Source organism: Amblyomma mixtum, chromosome 3, assembly GCF_055824585.1.
Source record: "Amblyomma mixtum isolate Tamu chromosome 3, ASM5582458v1, whole genome shotgun sequence".
Taxonomy (NCBI): Eukaryota; Metazoa; Arthropoda; class Arachnida; order Ixodida; family Ixodidae; genus Amblyomma; species Amblyomma mixtum.
This window is the reverse complement of record NC_143014.1, coordinates 198,025,106-198,034,691: the sequence shown is the minus strand read 5'-3', so window position 1 is coordinate 198,034,691 and position 9,586 is coordinate 198,025,106.

Here is a 9,586-nt window from a genome sequence, read left to right as displayed (position 1 = left end):
GCCAGCAGCAGCACAGCGTGTTTCTGAAAGGTTCTTTGCTCTCACATCACAGCAAACGCTCAAACCTTCGCGGTACACACTCGCGACCGTTTTGTTAGTTTTCGTTTTTTTTTTTTTTTCCCCCGCAGGCGAGATGCTCTGCAGGCGATGAAATTTCACCTGGCGCGACTGTGGCACGATGAGTGCGATGTGTGGTTGGCGCGAAACGTGAATGAGTGTGATATGTGGTTTAAGTGTAAACACCGTTTTCCTTACCGTGAGCGAGCGCTGTTTTCAGTACTCGCCCAGCCATGCATGGATGAGAGAGTGCACAAGTTGGCTCCTAAGCGCTAAGGAACGCGTCGCACGAACCTTTGACCGCCAAAGTATGACGGGGAGTGTTTGCCGCGCTTAACCTAAAAAAGGTCCTGCAAAACACTTCGCTGACAGCCCTGTTTTCAGCCTCTGACGCGTTTTCGTTCTATTGGTAGCACTGGCACACTGGAAGCTATGCACGCTAGACTGGCGACTCATGGGAAACGCGCGCAGCCATCCGCCTATCCAGACGGCGGGCCACGGACTGGTCCGCGGACCGGTCACGTGGGGTCCACCGTGCGTGGCCCGGCCGGGCCCCTCCGGCGACAGCATTCACATGACGGCCCAAAGGAGCAGGCGATCAGGCGGGCCAAGCGAAAAGCTGTGGGATCCGCTTGCAGCAGCGCTCGTTTCATGACGCATTCAAGCTTCGGCATTCGGCGGCGAGGGCAAGCGGAATTCGCCGTCGCGGCAGCGGTTCCCTCTGAATGCCTAGCGGAAAGCCCGATCAGTCCGGGACCGATTTCTGCTGCGGCGAGGAGGAAGTTGCAGTCAACATACATGGCGGCGCGCTTCAAAGCAGGACCGCTCGCTTCGGAGTCAATTCTTCGTTGTTACTGCCTTTTTCATTGCCTTCACTGGCCATAAATGGGGCACCTATCTTTCGCTTGGTGCCATCTCGCCAATAAGAAAACTTATGAGTGAAAAATTTGCTTTATTTTTTATTTAGAGTGACGATTCTCCCCCTTCTAGGCTTAAGAGGAGCGTAGGTTTGTTGACAGAAATGGTTCCCGTCTTAACAACTAGGTGGCGCCACTAGGCTAAGCTTATCGCTATGTCTATGTTTTCATGCGCTGAAATAAACGTGGGGAATGTGAGAATTGGTTTAGCGGTGTGTAGGTTTAGCAGTGCGTAGAATACTCAGTTTAGCGGTGCGTAGACAGCGTCAATTTATGTTATTTTCTAACCATATATGTGTACGCCGTAAGCGACGTCGTGGCGGCTTTGAAGCGCCTACTAGGAAGCACTCCGGAGGCGGCGGATTTCGCTCGCTTTCATGCCCAGGTGTAAACGAGCCACAAAGCTGTAGTGAGCCTAAAAAGTAAAACGTAGCATCGCCCGACTACGCTGACATGTTGACAGTGCGCGCAAGACTACTACTTTCGCTAGTGTCGCCTTGCCGCACAGAATGATAGCAGTGGTGAATCGCCTGCCTGGAGAGACAAGTGTGACGTGGTTGCCAGACTTGAAGTGAGCCAGTGGGCTAAAAAGTCCGTGTTCCGCCGCCAGAAAAAATGTTCTCGGATTTCTCGCACGATTCGGTCCGCGGACCATGCGCGGACCTCGTAGACCGGAAGCTAGACCCCACGTGACCGCTAGTCCACGGGCCAAAGCAGGTCCGTGGTCCGTCGTCTGGATACACCTTTGTGCAGCCTTCCGTTCAGCGTTAGACGTGGCCGCATTATTTGGTTGTACGCTCGACAACAGGCTCTAACGTCCTTCTGACCTAAAACACCGGCCATTGAAGTCGTTTAATTTTCAACGGCGTGCAGAGGCCATCCTGGCGCCAATGTGCGTCGCCAGTGCAGCGATGAGTTGAATGAAGCGCACGATTCAAGCGAAGAAAGCGTTGCAAGGCCTCTTCAATGGCACTTCGACTCGCCACACGCGTTGCGAGAGGAGGTCATCTTTTCTCGATCCATTCTCCTGCCTCGATGTCAGCGTTTAATCTTGCCTTCGATACGAGCACATGCGACTGGCACTGCTTGCTGCAACTGTCGGCCCTGACATCACAGGCGGCAGCGATGAACGGCGGCGACGAAAAAGAATAGATCAAGAAAACAGTCGTCACAACATACAACCTCAAGTCGAAAAAAATGCGGTGTTAACGTGGTGTCTTTCGTAGGTATATAAGCATTGATAATGCTTTTGGAATCACGAAGTAGAAAGAAACGGTATGCGGCGTTTTCAGAGCTTTTTTTAGCATAACGTTACCGTTGTCATGAACGTGAATTTCCAACACCGGAACGCTCCCAAGGATGGCGTCCAGGCCTGCGTCTCAACGAGCCTGCGCGTCGTCTTCGTGGAGAGTGTTGCGAGTTCGGCCGGTCAGCTACCGAGACGCTCCCCAAGGACGGCGTCCAAGATTGCGTCTCTCCGAGCCCGCGCGTCGTCATCGTGGAGCGCTTTGTGCGTTCGGGCCGGACAGCTACCGGAACGCTACCGGTTTTGGCGTTCAAGCCTTGCATGCCAATCACCCACCAGGACGCTCCTGATTGGACGAAAAGGGGCGGGAGTCTGTGCCGACTCTTTTTAAGGGCTCCCGTTTCCTTTGTGTCTTTTCCTGTTGTGTTACATCGTGCCATGTATCGTGCTTCTCGTTGCTTGTAAATATGTGAATACATATACCTTTTTTTTCACGCTGCTCCTTATCAATCCCCCGTCTCTTCATTGCTCCGGCCGGTCGGCGACAGCGGACCCCCGTCTCGACGGCAACTGAGAGCCCGCGTCTCAACACCGTGTACCACTACCGTTGGGCGCTGGCACAGTCATTTCCCCGCCGTAGTAGCAGTAAGCTAAAGCGCATGCACTTCAATGTAAACTCAAGTTTTCATCTCGAAATACTCGCAGGGTGTCGTGGCATTCGCGATATCGTGAACGTAAGCCTAATACCGCACTCGAAAAAGCATGTGCCTCGCTGTCGCGAATGGAGCCTCCTCTTCAATGTGGCGTCCTGACGTTTATTAAGCTTTGAGACTCGCCGCGGCGACTGAGTGGCTCTAACGTTCGGCTGCTGATTCCACTGTCGGGAGATCGAATCCCTGCCACGGCGTCAGCACTTCGATGGAGGCGATTTGCAAAAATTCCCGTATGTGTGCGTTGTCAGCGCGCCTCCGGTGCTCTGAATTAGTCCGGAGCCCTCCACCACGACTCTCCCTAATAGCCCATGCAATACCAATTGCCCATACCAATTAAGTTTTGAGCTTAAGGATAAATAGAACGCCGCGCTTCAATGTTTTCGAACCAAACTTATTATTCGTTGGCGAACACGGTAAAATGCCCCGCACTGAAGTAACGAATACTAGAAAAGTAGCAAAACAAAACAGAAGGCTACCGAAGATACAGCATGCTGCTTTGCGTGTTCGGGTGGCAGTGAAGTCCCCCCCCCCCTCCCCAATACCATTTCATAGGGAATCCCTACTAGACGCGTGCGTATGGCTCTCTTATAAGAAACAGGCGTGCACTGCGCATCTGATGCTCCGAGGGCAACGTACTTCGCATATGTCCAGGTAATGGTTCCAGAAAACGAAGGCCATTCCCTCTCTGTTCATTGCCTGGAAAGAAAAGGGAGTGCATATGTCACCTTCCACGCCGCCTCACAGCGGGTTTGGCAACAGAGGCCACACTGCCGCCTGCCAATCATCTATAAAGTGCGTGACAAAGAGCGAAGCGATAAAAAAAGAAGCAAAGGGTTCCTGCTGTACGCTCTCGGTGACAGTTCTAGCACACTGTGGTCTCCCTCGCCACGATTCCTCTTGCTCTGCTTCTGTCTGCAGGTGCCAGCGCGCAAGTAGGAATGAGAAGTTCCACCGGCATGTTCTCCTGTAGAGCTTCTGTCCTATGAGTAGGGGTGTGCGAATACTTTTTTTTTCGAAACCGAATCGAATACGAATAGTTTATATATCGAATTAGAATCGAATAATGAAAGAACCGAACTGGATACGAATCAAATATTTGTATTGTGAAGACGAAGACGACCGTTCTGCTTAGCGGCGGCGCTGCCATCGCTGCGCGTGCTGTGTTCTCGCCTTCGCCGACCTCGGACTTGCCGCCCTGCTCCTGAGGTCCCAGTGCCTTTAACAAACCCCCATCCTACATTTGGTGGAGTCGCCGGGTAACGATATCGGCTCTGGAGCTCCGTAGCCGCACTCTTCCGACACCTGCGATGCCTGTAGACATCCAACACCAAGCCGTGCAAGCAGGCCCACCGACTGTCATCTGTGCCGGCTCCCTTCGCCAAAGGGACCCGGCTATCTTCAGCGGCACAGATGACCATGATGTGGAAGACTGGCTCGCCTCCTACGAACGGGTGAGCCTGTATAACAAGTGGGATGACGAGACAAAGCTCAACAATGTAATTTTTTATCTTACCGGCGTCGCAAACTTATGGTACCGCAACCATGAAGGGGACGTTGCGACTTGGTCAGCCTTCAAGACGAAGTTCTCAGAAGTGTTTGGTCGCCCAGCTGTCAGACAACTTCGCGCCGAACAACGCTTGCGTGAACGGTCGCAGCAGGTCGGCGAAAGCTTCACTAGCTACATAGAAGATGTAATCGTCCTCTGCAACCGAGTGAACGTCAGCATGCCGGAAGCTGACAAGATCAAGCAGATCTTGAAAGGCATTGATGATGACGCCTTTCAAATGCTGCTCGCTCGGGACTTGCGCACCGTTTCGGAAGTCATCACGCTGTGCCAGAGCTTCGAGGAGCTGCGTAAGCAGAGGGTCCTGACTCGTCAGCACTCAGCTCAGCCAGAGTCCCTTTCTGGACTGACACCCGCAGCTGACAGCTCCTATCTGCTGCAGCAAATGAAGGACTTTGTACGTGAGGAGGTGGCCCGTCAGCTTTCGCTTTTGCCTAGCCCTCAAGGGTCGCCACCCTATTGGGCCCCGGCTCTCCAACATGCAATTCGAGAGCAGGTTGCTGAGGTGCTTCCGTCAGCGCATTCATCACCACCTGTCGCAGCTCCGCTGGCGTACGCTGACGCCGCCCCAAGACCAGTCGCCACCCCTCTCAATTATGGCAACGTCGCCCCAAAACCTGTCGCCCGTCCAATGACTTACGCTGAAGTCGTCGCACAACCTCGGCCGCCTACGTACCCTATAATGTCAGTGCCCGTACAAGCGCCGGCCCCTTATCTGCGACTATCTCCACGAGACCGAGATCCTTGGCGCACGACGGATAACCGGCCTATTTGCTACACTTGCGGATTGCCTGGCCACGTAGCCCGCCATTGCCGTCGCCGTCTCCCAGTTTCGGCACCGCCGGTCGGGTACTGGCCTCCAGCGCGTCAGTACTCCGCGTCTGCTGAGCCCCGTGCGTCCCCTCGTCCTTTCTCCCCCGACCGTTCAGCGATTCCCGACCGCCGTTCCCCTTCGCCGCGACGACGCTCCATTTCTCCGATGCGTCGCCGCCCAAGTAATTCTCAGGAGGAAAACTAGATGTCGCAGTTCCTGAGGCAAGAACTGCGTCCTCGTCGAACTACCAAAGACCTCAGCTGGCCCCTGCGAACCTTATTGACGTTTCGGTCGAGGGAATTTCTGTCATGGCCCTTGTAGACACTGGCGCCGCAATTTCAGTAATAGACGCAAACCTTTGTCGCCGCTTGAAGAAAGTTAAGACGCCAATTGCCGGTCTCTCGCTGCGCACGGCCAGCGCTCAGTACATCAAGCCGTCGGCAGCTTGCACCGCTCGAGTTTTAATTCAGGATGTCCTCTACACGATCGAGTTCGTCGTACTGCCGTGTTGTTCTCACTCTGTTATTTTGGGCTGGGATTTCCTTTCTCGTCATGCCGCTGTCATCGATTGCGCTCGCGCTGAAGTCGGGTTCTGTGCTCTGCCCCAATCCCTGCCGGACGCTGCTCCTTCACCGCCATGTATTAAAGCCCTCGTCACCGAAGACATCGACCTGCCTCCATGCTCTTCCGTCCTTGTGCGCGTCTCTTGTGCCCCTTCTCGTGATGACACTGTTCTTTTCACGCCAGCCCATACTTTCCTCCGGCGCAAGTGCCTTCCTCTGCCTTACGCCGTATTGACTATTTCTGCTGGCCTTTCCGTACTGTGGGTCTGTAACCCGTTTCCCTACCCTAGTGCTCTGCGCCGTGGCGAATGTGTCGGCAGTGTCCAACCTGTCGCGGCTATTTTAACCCATGAGAATACTGCCGGTTCATCGCACATCGGTCTCGCTGCGCTCAGCCCACCATCTTCTACACCCACTCCTTCATCTACCGACCTATTTCTCCGCTCCATCGACGCAGATCTTCCACCGCAGCAGCGCACGCAGCTTCTCGACTTGCTCAACCAGTTCCGCGCCTCCTTCGACTGTCATCACAGCTCACTGGGCCAAACGTAGACTGTCACACATCGCATAGACACAGGTGCCCACGCTCCTCTACGGCAGCGCCCCTATCGTGTGTCGGCACCCGAGCGCCAAGTTATTGAAGATCAAGTCGACCAAATGCTCAAGAGCGGCGTGATTAAACCCTCAAGCAGTCCATGGGCTTCGCCAGTTGTGCTTGTCAAAAAGAAAGACGGCTCAATCCGTTTCTGTGTAGACTACCGCCGCCTTAACAAGATTACGCGCAAGGACGTATATCCCCTGCCACGCATCGATGACGCGCTAGACTGCTTGCAAGGTGCCGAGATATTTTCCTCTTTAGATTTACGTTCCGGGTACTGGCAGGTACCCATGGATGAGGCCGATCGCCCCAAGACAGCTTTTGTAACACCTGACGGCCTATATGAATTTACTGTGATGCCTTTCGGTCTTTGTAACGCTCCCGCCACGTTTGAGCGGATGACGGATACCATTCTGCGTGGTCTCAAGTGGAAAACCTGCCTCTGTTACCTCGACGACATCGTCGTGTTTTCGCCTGACTTTGACACTCACCTTTACCGCCTGAAGCACGTTTTGACCTGCCTCTCTGACGCCGGCCTCCAGCTCAACTTAAAGAAGCGCCATTTTGCCGCTCGCCAACTCACCATTTTAGGCCACGTTGTTTCCAAGGAGGGTGTCCGTCCGGACCCGGCTAAACTTCGTGCTGTGGCTGCGTTCCCTCGACCTACTTCTATCAAAGAACTGCGCAGCTTCCTAGGGTTGTGCTCCTACTTCCGTAGGTTTATACGCAACTTTGCCTCAATCGCTGCACCTTTGACACAACTTCTGTCCGGCAGTTCCGATCTTTCGCAATGGTCCCAAGTGTGTGACGACGCCTTCGGTTCCCTGCGCCGTATGCTCACTGCCCCACCGATACTTCGCCATTTCGACCCGACCGCACCCACCGAGGTCCATACTGACGCCAGTGGGGTAGGCCTCGGCGCCGTACTCGCGCAACGTAAACCTGGCTTCGCCGAATACGTCGTTGCCTATGCCAGCCGCACGATCACAAAGGCTGAATCTAATTACTCGGTCACTGAAAAAGAGTGTCTGGCGATAGTTTGGGCCCTTACCAAGTTCCGCCCTTACCTCTACGGCCGCCCGTTTGAAGTCGTGACCGACCACCACGCGCTGTGCTGGCTGTCCTCTCTGAAAGACCCATCCGGTCGCCTCGCGAGGTGGGCCCTTCGCCTCCAGGAATACGACATCCGCGTCGTGTATCGTACTGGCCGCAAACATCAAGACGCCGATGCTCTATCGCGCTGCCCACTCCCAGCCAATACTTCGAGCCTTTCAACCTTAGACGCCTCCTCACCGATGCTTCACATCAGCGCCATGCCTTCGGCGCAGCGTGCCGACCCATGGATCTCTTCTCTTCTTGACTTCCTCACAAACCCTACGGCTGCTTCTCCGTCGCGTGCTCTTCGCCGCCATGCTTCCCGTTTCTCAATTCGTGATAACCTCCTTTATCGCCGCAACTACAGCTCAGATGGCCGCAAGTGGTTGCTAGTTATTCCCCGTCACCTTCGCTCGGAAGTTTGCGCCCATTTTCACGCTGACCCGGAGTGTGGTCATGTCGGAGTGTTCAAGACCAACGCTCGCATCCGGCTACGATATTATTGGCGTGGCATGTACACCTTCATCCTCAAATACGTGCGCTCGTGCCTTACCTGTCAACGTCGCAAGCCGCCACCTCAACGTTCTGCTGGAGAATTGCAGCCGCTACACTGCCCGCCACGCGCATTTGACCGCGTCGGCATTGATTTATACGGCCCCCTTCCGTACACTTCGGCCGGCAACCGTTGGGCTATCGTCGCGGTTGACCATTTGACAAGGTATGCCGAAACCGCCGCCCTTCCAGCTGCCACAGCCTCCGAAGTTGCCTCGTTTATTTTAAACCGATTCATCCTTCGTCATGGCGCCCCTCGCGAATTGCTGAGCGACAGAGGCCGCGCCTTCTTATCCGATGTTGTGAAGGCACTGCTCACCAAGTGCAATGTAATTCATCGCACCACCTCCGCATATCATCCGCAAACCAACGGTCTCACCGAGCGCTTTAACCGTACCCTCGGTGACATGTTATCTATGTACCTCTCTTCAAACCAGTCTAACTGGGATCTTGTGCTTCCGTATGTAACCTATGCGTACAATACCGCAACGCAGTCCACTACTGGCTTCTCTCCTTTTTTTATCCTTTACGGCCGTCACCCTTCTGCTACCATCGACACCATTCTGCCGTACCAACCCGACACTTCCGAGTATACGCCTCTATCTGAAGCCGCCCAGCACGCCGAAGACTGTCGCCGCATCGCCCGTGCTCTCACAACTGACAACCAGTGCAGAGAGAAATCCCGCCACGACCTCAATCAAACAACGCCACACTTCCCCAATGGCTCCCTTGTGTGGCTCTGGATTCCGACAAATACTCCGGGCCTGTCGTCAAAATTTCTCGCCAAATACCATGGCCCATACCGTGTCCTGGCGCGTACATCTCCAGTTAATTACACAGTCGAACCTCTCGTGCCGTCTTCTGATCGCCGCTGCCGTGGACGCGAGACTGTTCATGTCCAGCGCCTCAAGCCATTCTACGACCCAGCCGTCCTGCCCGCGCCCTAAGTCGCCAGGTTGGCTCCTCTTTTCCCCGGGGGCAATTGTGAAGACGAAGACGACCGTTCTGCTTAGCGGCGGCGCTGCCATCGCTGCGCGTGCTGTGTTCTCGCCTTCGCCGACCTCGGACTTGCCGCCCTGCTCCTGAGGTCCCAGTGCCTTTAACAAACCCCCATCCTACAGTATGATCATTCGCTACTTGTGCGAATATTCGAAGAAGACGAATATCCATGCGAAACAGAGAAGAGCTAGCGGCGGCGCTGTAACTCTTGGAGTTAAAGCTGTAGCTATCGAAGGACGCAACAGTGATTTCAACTGCGAGGCACGCAGTACGAAGTCAGCATTTTCACTCTGTGGTCGTCACTTCATGCGCCTCAGGAAATTACCCTTTGCTACTGACGACGACGGCGAACGAACTAGCGCCACATCTCATTTGATGACAGGGACGAGAGTTATGAGCCATGGCCTACGATGTCAGGCATGAAAGCAGGGTTTGCTGGGCCTGGCTGAACCCTGTCACACGTCACCC